We start from the raw sequence: 18,455 nt of genomic DNA on the forward strand, positions 1-18,455 counted from the left end.
ATACACTCTGGAACTCTCGGAGCCAGAAAGCAATTTCCAAGTGTCTTTAATCAGAAGAGCAGCTGTTTTTATACTCTCCAAGTAGGGTGGAAACAGGATGTGACATAGAGAGGGTGGAGCGAAAAGTGACTGGTGGAAGATCAGGGTGTGACAAGGAGAGGATCAGGGTGTGACAAGGAGAGGGGGCAGAGCAGGTGAGAATTTTACCACTGAACCGCCAATGCCCTGGAGGGAGGGTGGTGCTTTATGTAAATGTAAAAGTGATTTATGTAAATAGACCAAAGCTTTGAACAAATCTATCCCTACATAGGCATATGGTTAAGCAGAAGCCAGGGGGAGCTGGCATACTACCCAACACCTGACCCCTTGTCTAAACTTTTTTCAAACAAAAGAATACTAACCACGACACACACACATATACGCACAATTTCATGCATGCACACCTGTGTATATTTATTTCATACTCACGTGTCTGTCCACCTTAGGATAATTCTTTTATTTTATTTTATTTTTTTGCCTCCAGGGTTATCCCTGGGGCTTGGTGCCTACACTACAAATCCACTGCTCCTGGAGGCTATTTTTTCCCTTTTGTTGTGCTTGTTGTTTATCGTTTTTATTATTGTTGCTGTCATTGTTGTTGGATAAGACAGAGAGAAATGGAGAGAGGAGGGGAAGACAGAGAGGGGGGAGAGAAAGATAAACACCTGCAGACCTGCTTCACCGCCTGTGAAGCGACTCCCCTGCAGGTGGGGAGCCGGGGGCTGGAACCGGGATCCTTATGCCAGTCCTTGCACATTGTGCCACGTGCGCTTAACCCACTGCGCTACCATCCAGCCCCCAATGATAATTCTTTGAGAGCACTAGATGCTCAGTATTTGTGGAGTGAATCTAGCCAAAGAGAGTTTGGGAGGTAACTGAACCTAGAGCAGAGACAGCTTGAAGGTGACGGAGGAGACTCAGTCATGTGGAAAAGTGGGATTGGAGGGAAGGGCCAGACGGGTAGCAGGCAGAGAGGAGAGGACACTGAGGCAGGCAGGGGGGGGGGGGGCGGGGGCGAGAGTCCCAGTCTACTTGGCTGCTGTCCTCAGTGTGCTACACGTGTCCTGGCCACCACTTAGAAACTTCTCTGTGACTAGCAGCCTAATTAAACTTGAACTTTACTAGCTGTCTGCTCGCATCACCCATGGCTGTTAGTAGCTCAGGTGGGGAGATGAATGCAGAGAAGAGAGGGGGGCATGTGGCCAGGATTCTGCCATCGGGCTCCCGGCTTCTAGGTCTGCCCCTCCCAGACTCACTCGTTGACTGTGGGAGCCAGACAAACTTTTGTCAACCTCTGGTTTTTCTCCTCTGTCAAACAGAGACAATCATATCCAGAGTGTGGTGGTGAAGCTTAAATTATTTCCAGGTGAAAAGCCCATAGGACCTAACTCAGCATATGCAGAGCAGGTGGTAAGCAGCGTTTACTAATTTACTCCTTTTGCCTAGCACAGTTCCGGGACTGAGTGCTGGTACTCAGTAGATGCTTGTGCGAGGGGTGGAGTCAGCATCTTGCCACCAGGCGGCAGTAGTGCTTCACTTATAAGGACGGAGCCACAGCACCAGGGTTATGTTTGAAACTCCTCTTGAAGGCCCAAGATGCACAGGTGGAAGCACTGAACCTCTTCTCTCTCATGTCCTTTTCCTCTAATCTCTGTCTCTCTCATTTTCCCACTGGAATAGCTTACTTAAGCTATCCTCATGAGACTGGCTGTTTTATTTATTTATTATTATTATTTTGATTTTTATTTTTAAAATGGAAACATTGACAAGACCATAGGATAAGAGGGGTACAACTCCACACAACTCCCACCACCAGATCTCTGTATCCCACTCCCTCCCCTGACAGCTTCTCTATTCTCTATCCCTCTGGGAGCATGGACCCAGGGTCACTGTGGGATGCAGAAGGTGGAAGTTCTGGCTTCTGTCATTGCTTCCCCGCTGGCCATGGGCGTTGGCAGGTGGATCCATACTCCCAGCCTGTCTCTCTCTTTCCCTAGTGGGGCAGGGCTCTGGGGAAGCAGAGCTCCAGGACACATTGGTGGGGTCGTCTGTCCAGGGAAGTCCGGTTGGCATTATAGTAACATCTGGAACTTGGTGGCCCAATAATGAGGCTGAAGGGTTGACATTCCATGCCTGACATCTCTGGACACTTCCTGTGTTAGGAGATCAGTTATAATGGGGGGGGGGGGGCTAGGTCGTGGTGCACCTTATCAAGCTCACACATTACCTTGTGAAGGTGGGCAAGAGGCTCCAGGTCCACTCCCCACCTGTAGGAGGGGTGCTTCATGAGCAGTGAAGCAGGTCTGCAGATGTCTGTCTTTCTGTCTTTCTTTCTTTCTTCCTTCCTTTCTTTCTGCCTCCAGGGTTATTGCTGGGGCTCGGTGCCAGCACTACAAATCCACTGCTCCTGGAGGCTATTTTTCCCATTTTGTTGCCTTTGTTACCATTGTTGTTACTGTTATTGTTGCCATTGCTGCTGTTGTTGTTAGGTAGCACAGAGAAAAATGGAGAGAGGAAGGAAGACTGAGGGGAGAGAAAGACAGACACCTGCAGACCTGCTTCACCGCCTGTGAAGCGACTCCCCTGCAGGTGGGGAGCCGGGGCTTGAACCGGGATCCTTAACGCTTGTCGTTGTGCTTTTTGCGCCATGTGCGCTTAACCCACTGCGCTACCGCCCAGCCCCCTGCAGTCCTCCTAACTCTTCCTTCTTTCCATCTATCCTTTCAAACGGAACAGAAAGGAAGGAAGGAAGTAAGAAAGAAGGAAAGAGGGGAGAAAGAACCGGGATCCTTACACGTCCTTGTGCTTCACACCATGGGCACTTAACCCACTGCTGCACTACCGCCCGGCGCCCACCAGATCGTGTTTTTAAAGAAAGAGTTCACTCGCTTGTTTTCCACTTTCATGTCCCGTCTGTGGAGCGGGAGGTGGTCTGGATGCTCCAGCTTGAAGCAGTGGCGTGGCTCTAGGAAATAGCTCAGAAGCAGAAGAGGAAGCGCCACTCGCCTCCGGGCTGCTGAGAGAGCAGGGGACTTGGCTCTTGTTTGAACCGTCAGATGTCACTCGTTTTTGCTCTCAGCAGCTTAGCTTAAGCTGTGATATGCAGTGCTTCTTGCTACGGTTTTCCTCTCTGACAACAACAACACACACACACACTCACACATACACACACACACACACACACACACACACACACACACACACACACACACACACACACACGAGATTATTTGTCCAAACGGTGTTGTGGGGTTTGTGTGTGACGTATACATACCCTGGTTGCCACCTTGTGGTGACAGATAGGATGTAGTAGCCAGAAAGTCCAGACTGGCCTGAGTGAGCACAGCATGGGTTGTCAGGTTGTTTAAACAAACAAATAAATGCCTGGATATTTCTTCCTCTCCTCTCCTCTCCTCTCCTCTCCTCTCCTCTCCTCTCCTCTCCTCTCCTCTCCTCTCCTCTCCTCTCCTCTCCTCTCCCCTCCCCTCCCCTCCCCTCCCCTCCCCTCCCCTCCCCTCCCCTCCCCTCCCCTCCCCTCCCCTCCCCTCCCCTCCCCTCCTCTCCTCTCCTCTCCTCTCCCCAGTCTCCCCTCCCCTCCCCTCCCCTCCCCCTCTCCTCCCCCCTCCCCTCCCCACCCCACCCCTCCCCTCCCCCTCCCCTCCCCTCCCCTCCTCTCTTTTCCTCTCCTTTGCTCTCCTTTGCTCTGCAGTGAGGGCAGGTCCTGGAGAGGCCCCAGGAGGGCTTGTGATGCTGTTTCTGATGGAGGTGACCAGTGATGGTGGAGAGAGGGGTCTGTTAGAGGTCTAGGCCCAATGTGTCGATGTGCGGATTCAAGGATTTGAGCTCAAGTGATGGGGTGGTCTGGTATTGACCAAAAAGGCCATCATTAGGTGATCCAGTCTCTTGTCCTTATCCAGGTTTTGTAATCCTTCCTTTATCTGATGAGCGAAGACTTTCTCCCAGTTGTTAAAGCATTAAGTGTCATTGTTGTATCCAAATCCACATTAGGTTTATGGGACCTGCCCTCACTGCAGAGCAGCCATGGTGGAGACTCCCCACTCTCTGAAGGGAGGCTGGTCAGCCTGCTCTGCCCCTCGAGGAAGACGGGTCCTGACATGAGAGCAACCTAGAATGTTCCAGCTGTGACCATGGACTGTGAGCTCAGGCTGACAGGGACTCAGAGGTCACACAGGCTCTGTGCTGAATAGGAATAGATCAGATCAATGTGATGAACAGTTAACTATATATTCATGTTTCGGAGCTACTCTCTGTCCTAATCCAGCTTTCTGGTTCTATTAAAAAAAAAAAAAAAAAAAAAAGACAGTCAAGTGCAAATGGGAGTCTTTCCCTTGGCCCACAATGAACAATCACAGAGCTTCTAATGCAGGATAACGGGGGGGTTGTGGGTTGTGCTATTCCTTCCCTGGGACACTGCAGGAAGAGTTAGGAGACTAACTGGCCACTCTGCCAAATGCTGGAGGTGAGTTCCAATGGAAGAGGCAGCGGCTGGCAGGTAGTCAATGGAAATTCACCTTCATGCTGGCCCCTGGCAGATGGCATTTGCATGTTAGCGGTGCCCCGCCCCCGTTGGTGTTCTCTAACTCAGGACCTGCGTCACTGCAGGAGGGCATCTCTGATTTGAAGGTGCCCCTTGGCCCCTCTCTCCTGTGGGGGTCCCAGTTGCATCTCTCTCTCTCTCTCTCTCTCTCTCTCTCTCTCTCTCAGGCTTCCTCTGTTCACCATCTGTGCATTCACTGGTCAGGGGCCAGCGTGAAGGTGAATTTCCATTGACTACCTGCCAGCCGCTGCCTCTTCCATTTGAACTCACCTCCAGCATTTGGCAGAGTGGTCAGTTAGTCTCCTTACTCTTCCTGCAGTGTCCCAGGAAATACACCTAGGATTTTAGTGGGTCCTGTATTTTTTTTTTTTTTAATATTTATGCAGTGCTGACCTACTGTAGGGGCTCTGCACAAGGACTTTCAAGCCTGAGGCAGTAGAGTTTCAAGTTCAAACCCCAGTCTCACTAGAAACCAGCGCTTCACCCCTCTGGCTAAAAAGAAAAACAAAAGGCAGGTGGGGTGGGGAACAGGTGGTGGTGTACCTGGTTAAGCACACACATTATAGTGCTCAAGGATTCCGGTTCAAGACCCTGCTTCCCGCCTGCAGGAGGAAGGAAAGCTTCAAGAGTGCAAGCAGGGTTGCAGGTGTCTCTCTGTCTCTCCCTCTCTGTCTCCATTGCCCCTCTCAATTTATCTCTGTCTATCCAGTAATAATAAATAAAAATTATAAAAAAGAAGAAAAATCTTTAGGGCCTAGGCGGTGGCGCAGCAGGTTAAGTGCACGTGGTGCAAACCACAAGGACCGGCGTAAGGATCCCAGTTTGAGCCCCTGGCTCCCCACCTCCAGGGGAGTCGCTTCACAGGCGGTGAAGCAGGCCTGCAGGTGTCTATCTTTCTTCCTGTCTGTCTTCCCCTCCTCTCTCCATTTCTCTCTGTCCTATCCAACAACAACAATAACAAATAATAATAAAAAAAAGGCTGCCAGGAGCAGTGGATTTGTGCTGTAGGCACTAAGCCCCAGCAATAACCCTGGAGGGAAAGAAAGAAAAAAGAAATTTAAAGTACCTTTTAAAATTTATTTACTTTATTATTATTGGATAGAGACAGAGAGAAATTTGAGAGGGGAAGGAGGAGGTAGAGAGGGAAAGAGACAGAAAGATATCTGCAGCCCTGCTTCACCACTGCAGGTGGGGACTAGGGGCTTGAACCTGGGTCCTTGTCACTATAATACGTACATTTAACCAGGTTGCCACCTCCTGGCCCCATGACTTTTTTGTTTGTTACTAATAGTATGTGATAAGATTGCGTTATACAATACAACATACAATTCCACACCACACCCACCACCAAAGTTTTTTTTTTTAAGTATTTATTTATTTATTCCCTTTTGTTGCCCTTGTTTTTTTATTGTTGTAGTTACTATTATTGTTGTTGAATAGGACAGAGAAAAATGGAGATGGGGAAGACAGAGAGGGAGAAAGACAGACACCTGCAGACCTGCCTCACCGCCTGTGAAGCGACTCCCCTGCAGGTGGGGAGCCGGGGGCTCGAACCGGGATCCTGACACCGGTCCTTGCGCTTTGCGCCACCTGTGCTTAACCCGCTGCGCCACCGCCCGACTCCCACCACCAAAGTTTTGTATCCCCCCATCCTCCCACCTCCCAAAGATAACTATCATAGTTCTCACAAGCCTTACAGTTTGCTTGCTTCTGATTTTTTTTTCCTTTTGGTAAGTTCATAGAAATTAGATCTCTGGATTCCACATATGAATGAAACCATCTGATAGTTGTCTTTCTTTACTTATTTCGCTAAGCATCATCACCTCCAGTTCTGTCCATTTTGTCCCAAAGGACACAATATCATCTTTTTTTGACTGCAGATCGTAATCCATGGAGTCTATACACCCCATAACTTCTATCTGATGAGGGCATCTAGGCTGCTTCACTCGCTGGCTGTCGTAAACAACGCAGCCTCGAACACAGGGCTGGATTGTCCCTTCTAATTAGTGTTTGAGTGTCCACTGGATAAATGTCTAAGAGTGGGGACTGCTGGATCTTAAGATAATTGCATTTTTGTTTAAGGACCCTCCATACAGTCTTCCAGAGAGGCTGCCTCGATGTGCATTCCCACCAGCAGTGGGGCGGAGCCCCTTTCTCCACAAGCTCTCCAGCACCCGCCATTTTCTGGTGTGTTGATGGAAGCCATTCTCTCAGGTGTGAGATGGAGTCTCAGTGTGGTTTGAATTTGCATTTCTCTAGTGACAAGTGAAGTGGAGCGTTTCTTCACGTGTCTGTGGGCCATGTGTGTCTCTTCTTTAGAAAACTGTTTAGTTCTTTGGCCCACGTTTTCATTGGCTTACTTTTGCTTCTTTTGTAATTCTGTATCAATTCTGTATAGATGTTTCATATGAGTCCCTTGTCTGATGTGAGGTGTGCAAATATCTTCGCCCATTTACTGGTTTCCTGGTTATCCTGATTGCCTGGTTAACCCCTTCATTAACAACAAAAATAAGAAAGAGACAAACATTCTTAGTACAGGCACTGAGTCCGGTGATGATCCTAGTGGGGAAAAAATTACTTACATGGTGGGGTGGGGGAGGGAGCTTAGAGTACCCTCCAATATATGCAGTGCAGGGGATTGAAGCCTCGTCTCATGCAGGCAAGTGCTGTGCTTTGCTTGTGTAGTTTGCTTTAGATGAGCAGAAGCTCTTTAGTTTCACGTCATCCCATTTATTTACTCTTGCCTTCATTTCCCCTGCCCAGGGGGTTGAATCTCCAAATACATCTTTTTTTTCCCTCTAGGGTTATTGCTGGGGCTCGGTGCCTGCACTCGGAGCCACTGCTCCTGGAAGCCACCCTTTTCCCCTTTTTTTGTTGCCCTTGTTCTTCCCATCGCTACCACGGCATCACTGCCTTTACCATTGATGTCTTCATTGTGGGACAGGACAGAGAGAATGGAGAGAAAGAGGGAGACAGAGAGAGGGAGAGAAAGACAGACACCTGCAGACCTGCTTCACCGCCTGTGAAGCGACTCCCCTGCAGGTGGGGAGCCGGGGGCTCGAACTGGGATCCTTACTCCAGACCTTGCGCTTTGCACCATGTGCACTCAACCTGCTGTGCTACTGCCCAACCCCCCAAATATGTCTTTGATATGAAAGTCCTGCAAAGTTTCACCGACATTTCCTTCTATAAATTTTAGAATTTCTGGTCTAATATCTTTATCTTTAATCCATTTTGATTTGACCTAGGTGTATGGTTTCAGGTGGTGGTCTAGTTTCACTCTTCTCCTTGTGACTGTCCAATTTCCCTGCACCACCTGTTGAAGAGGCCGTCTTTACCCCACTGAATGGTTTTGTCCCCTTTGTCATTTATTAGGTGCTTGAATACGTGTGGGCTCATTTCTGGGCTTTCCACTCTACTCCACTGATTCAAGTGTCTATTTTTATTCCAGAACCATGATGTTTTGATTAGTATTTCTTTGTAATGTAAACTGAAGTTGGGGAGCGTGACACCTCCGTATTTTTCTTTTTGTTTCAGAAGTGCTTTCATAATTCGTGGCCTTTTGTGATTCCACACAAATTTTTGGACAGGTTGTTCAATTTGCTTAAATATTCCATTGGAATTTTGATAGGGATTGCATTGAAACTGTAGATTGTCTTTGGTAAAATGGCCATTTGGATGATTAATAGTTTATGGCCATTTTAATAGTTTATTCTTTCAATCCAGGAACAAGGAATATTCTCCCACTTCTGTTTTCCCTTCTCTCTTTCTTTTCGCAGTGTCATATAGTTTTCATTGTAAAGGTCCTTCACCTCCTCCATGAAAGTCATCCCTAGGTATTTTATCTTTTGGGGTTCAATTGTAAATGGGATTGAATCTTTTCTTTCCCTTTCCTCTATTCCTTGTTTGTATACAGAAACACCACAGATTTATGTGTGTTGATTTTGTATCTAGCTACTCTGCTGAATTATTTTATATATAGTTGGGTTGTGTTTTCTGATCTATCTTCCTACTCTGTGCCTTTTAATAGGAGAATTCAGGCCATTGACATTTATTGATATCAAAGATTGAAGATATTTTAATGCCATTCTTATAGATTTTTAGTGTTCTGATATATAGCATATTTAGGTGGTCTGACTATTTATAGGAGACCTTTCAGAACTTCTTTCAGGGCAGTCTTGGTGATAGTTGATTCTTTCAACTGTTGCTTGTCTGAGAAGGTTTTGATGCCTCCATCTAGTCTGAGTGACAGTCTAGCAAGGTACAGTAGTCTTGGTTGAAAGCCTTTCTCTTTAAGCACTCAATAGATATCTTGCCATTCTCTTCTGGCCTGTAGTGTTTGTGTGGAGAAGTCTGGTGCTAATCTTATGGGTTTTCCTCTGTAGGTGACTCTGTTCTTCTCTTGCAGCCTTCAGGATCCTTTCTTTATCCTTTTTCCTTTCCATTCTAAGTAGGATGTGTCTTGGTGTCTTTAAGTCTGGGTTAATTCTGTTTGGGACCCTCTGGGTTTGTCAACCTTTATGTCTTTGATGTTGTCTAGTTCTCAGCTATTATGTCCTGAAGAATGCTTTCTTCCCCTCCCTCCCTTTCTTCCTTTGGTAAGCCAATAATGTGTATATTATTTATTTTGAAGTCATCCCATAGGTCTCTGTTGTTGTTTTCAATATCTCTTCATCTCTTTTTGAGATCTCTTACTTCCTTTTTAGTTGTCTCTAAATCATCCTCAATCTTGCTAATTCCATCTTCAGCCTCATTTATTCTATTCTCTCTCCTCTCTGTCCTGTCAAGTAAAAACAAAATAGGGAAAAAAAGGCTGCCAGGAGCTATGGATTTGTAGTGCTGACACTGAGCCACTGATGGCAATAAAAAATTAAAATAAAATAAATTTTAAAAAGGGAACAAATAGTCTTTTTTATGCCTCACCTTCTCCCTGTAAACACCCTCAGGAAGTGATTATGCAGCTTCCTATAGCCCCTCAAATCCACAACACACAGCCTCTCGTCTGATTTTTGTGGTCAGTGCCCTGCTGTTGGCAGCAGAGGTCCCAGGATCTGTCCCTGCTGGGAGGTAGTCCACTGCACTTGCAGCCTGGGATCTCCCAAAGGCAACCAGGCTGAGCTCAGTCCACTCCCAGCCATCCAGCTCCCTAAGGAGAACTGTGTGCTGGCAGGACCCAGACTTCCCAGAGAGCTGCTAGAAGTTGGCCACGCCACTCTGAATTTTTCACATTCTTCTGCTTTTGTATCTTGGGCTGTTCTTAAGGCAACAACTGCTATGTGAGGAAAAAAAATCTAACTACCATGTGTTGGTCTGCTTCTAATTCAGCTTCTAAAACCCCTTCTGTTTCATTGGTTTAATCCCCCCTGCTTAACCCTGTATTCTATTTACATAACCACTGTTAACTAAGCACCGCCCTGCCTGCAGGGCATTGGTTTAATCCCCACTGGTTCATGACGTCTTTTTTCTCCGCCCCCTCTCCTAGTACACCCTGATTTGCACCAGTCACTTTTCACTCCACCCTCTCTACATCACATCCTGTTTCTGCCCTACTTGGCCAGTATATATAAGGACAGGATTGTGATTATATATAGGAGAGTTTAGTTTAGTTTAGCTTGGTTTAGAGTGTGTGGTGTTCCACATGAATAAAGAGATACTGCGTACCAGCCATGAGTCCCTGGTCTGTCTCCCACCCGCCAAGCTAGTCTGGCAACTATGGAAAGGATTTTTTTTTTTTTCTATGCAGTGCTGAGGATTGAACCCATGGCTTCACACTTAATGTGGTACCACAGAATCAACTGTCTCTTCCTTTCTTTCTTCCTTCCTTCCTTTCTTTCTTCCCTTAGTAAAGGGCAGCACCAATGCACACTACTGTTTTAACCTTTAATCTTTATTTATTTATTGGATAGAGACAGCCAGAAATTGAGAGGAAGGGAAAGACACAGAAGGAGAGACGCCTGCGGCCCTGCTACACCACTCACGAAGCTTTATCTTTTTGTCTTTTTTAAAAAGTATTTATTATTTATTTCCTTTTGTTGCCCTTGTTTTATTGTTGTAGTTATTACTGTTGCCGTCATTGTTGGATAGGACAGAGAGAAATGGAGAGAGGAGGGGAAGACAGAGAGGGGGAGAGAGAGACAGACACCTGCAGACCTGCTTCACCGCCTGTGAAGCGACTCCCCTGCAGGTGAAGAGCCGGAGGCTTGAACCAGGATCCTTACACCGGTCCTTGTGCTCAGTGCCACGTGTGCTTAACCCGCTGCGCTACCGCCCGACTCCCGAAGCTTTCATCTTGCAGGAGGGGGATAGGGGCTTGAACCTGGGTCCTTGAGCATTACAATATGTGTTCAACCAAGTGTACCTCCACCCAGTCAGAATCAACTTGCTGTTCAGTTCTTATTTTATATTCTTAGAGGGAGAGAGACACCAAAGCACTGCTCCAGAGAGCCTTCTCCAGTGGTTCTGAGGTGTGAGCCTGGGATCTCATGCATAGCAAGGTAGGCATCCTGTTCCCGAGTCACCTCCTAGGCCACAGATGGACTTGGAAAACCAGAACTCAACACAGAGTCTCCCGACTGTAAACTGGACCACCGTTTCTAGTGTCTGCTAAGACCCAGACACATAGGGTCCTGGACCATAGAAAGACAACTCTAATGGTGCGAAGTGCAAGGACCGATGTAAGGATCCCGGTTCAAGCCCCCGGCTCCCCACCTGCAGGGGAGTCGCTTCACAGGCGGTGAAGCAGGTCTGCAGGTGTCTGTCTTTCTCTCCCCCTCTCTGTCTTCCCCATCTCTCTCCATTTCTCTTGGTCCTATCCAACAATAATGATAGAAATAACAACAAAGACAAACAAACAACAGGGGAAAAATGGCCTCTAGGAGCAGTGGATTCATAGTGCAGGCATTGAGGCCCAGTAATAACCCTGGAGGCAAAAAATCAAACAAACAACAAAGCAACAACTCTCCGTTTCCAGTCCCTGGAAATGACCGATTGACGGGCAGCTCAGCCTCAGCGCTCTTGCCCTTTGCCAACCCCCTTCGCTTCATCTGCTCGAAGACGCAGAAAGGAGAAGAAAATGGCTGGAGCCTCGTGCCCCAGGCTTGTTTGCTCCCCAGGAGCAGCATTCAAACAAAACTGCCACTGATGCGCATGTGGGGTGGCCTCCAGTCACGTGTGCCTCTACAGAGGCACCCTGTCCGGTCTCCCAAAACACACAGAGTGCTGGCTCTCCCTCAAAAACACCAGCATCCGTTGCTGACAGTGTCCCCACCCGCCACCCAATCCCTACCCACCCCTTCCTGGAAAATGTGGTGGGGGGTGGGGTGGGGTGGGGTGGGAGGCCAACTGAACAGCACCTGGCCTCAGCAGCAGGCCTGGACGCCGGCCCGGAAGCATCCCAGGCCCTGTGCGCAGACTGCTTCTGGGGGCCATGCGGGGTGACACATCCTTCTGCTCACTCCCTTTGTGAGAACTTCCGCTTCCTAGGATGCTGTGCAGTCACCTCTGTTGGGCTGGGTCTCTCTGACCTTTCATGAGATGGGAAACGGAGGCCAGTAGGTGCGATGGGGAGGTTGAGCTGTGCTATGCCGTTATCCGGCTTGGTGTGGGACACTGTCCTTGAGGAGGGAGGGTGACTTCCCACCACACCCAGCCACAGCACTGCCTTTTCAGGGGGCCAGTGAGCCCACCCCTTCTCCCCATGCTGCTCTTGAAAATATATACTGCGGCCCGGTTGCTGTTTGAGGTAACCCGAACCTGGCCAAGGAGCTAACACTCAATTCTTTGTCAACTACCTCAGGAAGTCTTAACTCCATTTAGAATAGCTGAGTTCTGGAGACTTTTCTTTTATTTTTTTATTGGGGGCCTAGGGGAGTGGAAAGTATAAAAGCACACTTTCAGAGGTTTTTCTCCTTAAAAAGGGTCATGTTGAAAACTCACACAATGGCAGCAGCAAACTGTAATTGTACACTAGAATCAGCTTTTTTTTTTCTTTTCTTTTTTTCTGCAAGTCCAGAAGCCTTGTAAATGCAGCATGTTCATCTAAGATATTTCAAACTGGAAGTTAACTCTCACATTTGGCTGGTCCAACGCAACACCCAGTGACCTCTGCCAGATCCCAGAGGGAGAAGACGGTAAATGAAATTTGGCTCACTCAGTAGGGTCCTTGGAAAGATTAAACAAAGCCACCACTCAAACCATAGGAGAGTCTGATGATAAGAGAGGCCTTCCTTCTTTCAAACACTCGGGGAACAACTGGTTTTCCTACTCACACACAACTGTTTGGGGTCACTTCCGTTATTAACGTGCGGTGTTCCGGTCTGCTCTGTGTGGATGTGGTCTTGTAGGTGCAGCTGCTCACATTTCTCCTGAGTCTGGGCTCCCTAACTGGCTTCTAGGCCTGAAAATCCTCCAGGTCCCAGCTAAAGTGACTCTTTCACAGAGAAACTTTCCCTGGCCACCTCTTTCAAGCTTAGCGTGGCATTTCTGCTTGTTATTTCTGCCTCCCTACCTCCCTCCTTCCCCACTTCCTTACTTTCTTTTAAAAATATTATCGATTGATTTTATTTTTGGATAGAAACAGAGAACAATTGTGAGGGAAGGCAGGAGATAGAGAGGGAGAAAGTGATAAAATACCTGCAACATTGCTTTGCGGCTCAGAAGCCTTTCCCTGCGGTGGGCTTGAACTAGAGTCCTTGCACACAGTGATGTGTGCACTCAACCAGCCCACAGCTGTAATTTCTTACTCTCTTGTTACCTTAACGACACTCATCACAACTGGCATTTCATATTTATCTGACTGTGCATTCACTCTGGTCTTTCCTAAGCTATACACTCCAGAGAACAGTGTTATGAGTTTTATTGTGTCCTCCCAACCAAAAACACAAAAACAATCAGAATGAGATAGGTTGAAATTCTAATCTCCAGGACCTTACTTAGAACATGAGCTGATTTGGAAACAGGGTCAATATGATTAGTTCAGATGAGGTCATGCTGGAGCAGGGTGGGTTCCTAAGACAATAAGGCTGATGTCCTTATAAGGAGGGAAGAGACAAAGACTGAAGCATACAAGGAGACTGATTTGTGATAACAAAGGCAGCTTGGAAGGACAAGCTAAGGAAAGCCAGATTGCTATCAAAACACCAGAATGTAGGAAGAGGCAGGGAAATATTTGTGATTTCAGTTTTCAGGGGTACCTTGCCACTTGATTTCAGACACTTAGTCTCCAAGACTGTGAGAGAATCAATTCACAAGCCATCCAGTTTTTGACATCATATTATAGCAAGCCTAGAGAATCAAGTCCTAGAACAACAAGCACAGATATGGTGTCTTTTTATTCCCTGCTGTATCTTCAGCAGCCAGCACAGTGCCTGGCACTTAATAGGTGCACAATAGGTATTTCTTAGTTAGTAAGCAGCAGCATTGAGGACTTGCCATTAAAAAGTCACTCTGCTTGCTGACTGTGCCTGAACTAAACCCTTGGTTTATACTCTTTAGTAGAATGGTATAGATTTTTCCAGATAGAAAATTTTAATTCTCAATATTCTTTTTTTATTTATTCCCTTTTGTTGCCCTTGTTTTTTTCTTATTGTTGTAGTTATTATTCTTGTTGTTATTAATGTTCTCATTGTTGGATAGGACAGAGAAAAATGGAGAGAGGAGGTGAAGACAGAGAGGGGGAGAGAAAGACAGACACCTGCAGACCTGCTTCACCGCCTGTGAAGCGACTCCCCTGCAGGTGGGGAGCCAGGGGCTCGAACCGGGATCCTTAGACCAGTCCTTGTGCTTGCCACCACATGCAATTAACCCACTGCACTACTGCCCGGATCCCTCAATATTCTTTTTTAAGAATATTTTTTATTTTATTTATTTTGGATAGAGACAGAGGAATTGAGAGGGAAAGGGGAGATAGGTGAATAGAGATAGAGAGAGAGTCTATGGCCATACTGCCCTGAACATGCCTGATCTTGGAAGAGAGAGAGAGAGAGAGACGGCAGACACCTGTTTCACCACTTCTGAAGCTTCCCCCTTGCAGGTGGGAACTGGGGTCTTGAACCTGGGTCCTTGTGCATTGTAATATATGTACTCACCTAGATGCACCACCATCTCCCCCTTTAAAAGTATTTTACTTGAGGCCAGGTGGTGGCACACTTGGTTAAGCGCACACACTACTAAAAGTACTTTAGTTATTTATTTTGGATAAAGATAGAGAAATTGAGAAGGAAGAGGAAGATTAAGAGGAAGAGAAGAACTCCAACTTCCGGAGGCGGGGCTATGGAGCAGCAGCAGCTGTGTTTCTCTCCTCTCCTCTCCCAGGTCAACTAGGAACCAAAGGAGACCACCTGGGACCAAAACAAGACAGGACTGGAGCGACTTCAGGAACCCACCAAATCACCAGTGAGTGCAAACACGTGTGGCTTGTGGACAGAGAGGAGGCCTGGGGAGAGATTAAGTGACTGGTAACAGTCCAGCAGTTTACAAGTTGAGGCACCACCTCCAGTCTGTTTCACCAACGGGGGAACGGCTGAAAGAAGGAGAGAATCCCTTGAGACTCACCAGATGCAACTATGAGTCTCCATTGCTATTGCCCTCAGAAGCTGGAGCAGCAAGGGAGAGACCCTGTGCTGACATCAGGGGACAGAGAACTAACGAGGAAACTTATCTGTACCTCGATGGCCTATCGATGGGGCTGTGAAAGTCTCTTTGCATAACCACTGGATTATCTCTGCCCCACCATGCTTTATCTCTTGGTCAGGAGTCAGTTATTAAGCTAAGAAGCCTACTTAGAGTTTAAAAGCCCTCAGGCTCCCATAGCTTACAGGGAAGAAAAAGAACAAAAGAGGTTTTAAGCCACTGAGCTCCAACTCAGGGATTAAAATAATATTGAAACAACTGTCAACTTCCACAACTGTGAACCCTTTAATTACTTTACTTAGACACAAGTCAATTCAGACAAGAGTGATCAGTAATTTGAAAAGTACTGAGAGAGGGAACTCATAACATACTATATAAAATGGTTAAACCAACAAGAAGAAACATTGGAGAAATGAAGCAGAACAAGAGTCCAGCTAAAAGCCCCCCAAAGGTTGAAGCACAAAATAATGAGGTCAACATCCAAGCACTAGTTAAGGAAATAATCCCAGGAGTGAGTAAAGAGTTTGTAAGAATTGTCAGAAATGTGGAAACAACAAAGGAGACCCTGGAAGAAAACACTAATTATCTGAAGGTTATTAGAGAGCTGAAAGTTAAAATAGCTTGAACTAAGAACTTAACTAGCTGAACAAGCTAAAACAGTATCAGAACAGAGTAACAAAATAGATGAACTCCAGAAAACAGTAGAGGGGAGAGAGAATAGAATAAATGAGGCTGAAGACAGAATTAGCAAGATCAAGGATAAATTACAGACAACTAAAAAAGAAGTAAGAGATCTCAAAAAGAGATGAAGAGATATTGAAAACAACAACAGAGACCTAAGGGATGACTTCAAAATAAATAATATACACATTATTGGCTTACCAAAGGAAGAATGGGAGGGAGGGGAAGAAAGCATTCTTCAGGACATAATAGCTGAGAACTAGACAACATCAAAGACATAAAGGTTGACGAACCCAGAGGGTCCCAAACAGAATTAACCCAGACTTAAAGACACCAAGACACATCCTACTTAGAATGGAAAGGAATAAGGATAAAGAAAGGATCCTGAAGGCTGCAAGAGAAGAACAGAGTCACCTACAGAGGAAAACCCATAAGATTAGCAGCAGACTTCTCTATACAAACACTACAGGCCAGATGAGAATGGCAAGATATCTGTTGAGTGCTCAATAAGAAAGGCTTTCAACCAAGAGTACTGTATCCTGCTAGACTCTCATTCAGACTAGATGGAAGTATCAAAACCTTCTCAGACAAGCAACAGTTGAAAGAATCAACTATCACCAAGCCTGCCCTGAAAGAAGTTCTGAAAGTTCTCCTCTAAACAGTCAGACCACCATAAATATGCCATATATCAGAACACTCTAAAACTCTACAAGAATGGCATTAAAGTATCTTCAATCTTTGATATCAATAAGTATCAATGGCCTGAATTCATCTATTAAAAGACTCAGAGTAGGAAGATGGATCAGAAAACACAACCCAACTATTTGCTGTCTACAGGAAACCCACCTAACTCAACAAGACAAACACAGACTCAAAGTGAAAGTATGGGAAGCTATCATACAAGCCAATGACCCACAAAAAAGGGCAGGAACAGCTATTCTCATATCTGACATGGTAGACTTTAAAATAAATAAAATTAAAAAATATAGGGATGGACACTACTTAATGCTCAGTGGATCAGTCAATCAAGAGGACTTAACAATTATTTACATCTATGCACCCAGTGAGGAGCCATCTAAATACATCAAACATCTACTGAAAGAGCTACAGCAATATATTAACAGCAACTCAGTCATAGTAGGGGACTTCAACACCCCACTCTCTCCACTTGACAGATCATCCAGGCAGAAAATCAATAAAGACATGAGGGAGCTAAATGAGGAGATAGATAAACTAGAACTATTGGACATTTTCAGAGTCATTCACCCCAAGAAACTGGAATACACATTCTACTCAAGTCCACATGGGTCATTCTCAAGGATAGACTATATGTTAGGCCACAAAGACAGCATCAGAAAACTCAAGAGCATTGAAATCATCCCAAGCATCTTCTCAGACCACAGTGGAATTAAACTAACACTTAACAATCAACAAAAGATTAGTAAGAGTCCCAAAATGTGGAAGCTCAACTGTACACTTCTTAACAACTTCTGGTTCAAAGAGGAAATAAAGGAAGAAATCAAAATGTTTCAACAGTTCAATGAAACTAAAGACACAAGCTATCAAAATATTTGGGACACAGCTAAGGCAGTACTGAGAGGGAATCTCATAGCCATATAAGCACACATTAGGAAACAAGAAAAAGCACAAATAAACAGCCTGATTGTACAACTTAAAGACGAAGAAGAAGAAGAAGAAGAAGAAGAAGAAGAACAACAACAACAACAACAACAACAACAACAACAAAGGAATCCTAAAGCAACCAGAAGGACAGAAATCACTAAAGTTAGGACAGAAATAAATAACATTGAAAATAAAAAAACATACAAATTTCAACGAAATAAATGTTGGTTCTTCAAAATAGTGAACTGGGAGATGTTATGCATGCACCAACTATTGTATTTACTATAGAATGTAAAACATTAATTACCCAATAAAGAAATTTTAAAGAAAGGAGGAAGGAGAGACTGAGAGAGAGTGTGGGGGAGGGAGAGAAGGAGGGAGAGAGATGCTTGCAGACATGCTTCACCATTCATGATGATTCCCCCTTGTAATTGGGGACTGGGGGCTTGAACTTGGGTCCTTGTGCACTGTAATGTGTGTCCTCAACCAGATGTGCCACCTCCCAACCTTCAGCATTCTTTAAGAGATCACTTAGGACATCTATTGGCCAATATTAGTACTACAAAGATAAATTTTAGTACAAAAATATGAATTAGAGTTTTTTAAAGTATATTTTAATTTGTATTGGATAGAGACAGCCAGAAACTGAAATGAATGGGGAGTAAAGAGAAAGAGAGACACCTGCAGCCCTGCTTCATCATTCGTGAAGCTGTCCCTCTGTAGGTGGGGACTGGGGGCTGGAACCTGGGTCCTTGTGCACTGTAACTTGTGCTCTCAACCAGGTTCACCACCATCCGGCCTCGAGAGTTTTGTGTTTTAAAGCTTTATTTTATTTTATTTTATTTATTTTATTTTATTTTAATATCGGGTACAGACAGGTAAGTTGAGAGTGAAGGGGGAGATAGAGAGACATCTGCAGCTCTGC

At 45.7% G+C, this 18,455-nt stretch overlaps 1 long non-coding RNA gene across 9 annotated transcripts in view; it reads left to right on the forward strand.

The window, feature by feature from the left end:
- Positions 1-18,455, forward strand: part of LOC132539537 (uncharacterized) — a 144,949-nt gene that overhangs the window by 19,275 nt on the left and 107,219 nt on the right. The window contains exons 4-5 of one of the 9 annotated variants that reach the window (XR_009550891.1): positions 11,008-11,091; positions 12,609-12,726. The exons of 6 other annotated variants lie outside the window; for them this stretch is intronic. This is a non-coding gene — a long non-coding RNA (uncharacterized LOC132539537). Of the gene's footprint in view, positions 1-11,007; positions 11,092-12,603; positions 12,727-18,455 lie in introns of all 9 variants that reach the window. 2 more of the 9 variants (XR_009550889.1, XR_009550886.1) reach the window with 2 other exon arrangements.

The sequence above is a fragment of the Erinaceus europaeus genome, chromosome 7, assembly GCF_950295315.1.
Source record: "Erinaceus europaeus chromosome 7, mEriEur2.1, whole genome shotgun sequence".
Lineage (NCBI taxonomy): Eukaryota > Metazoa > Chordata > Mammalia > Eulipotyphla > Erinaceidae > Erinaceus > Erinaceus europaeus.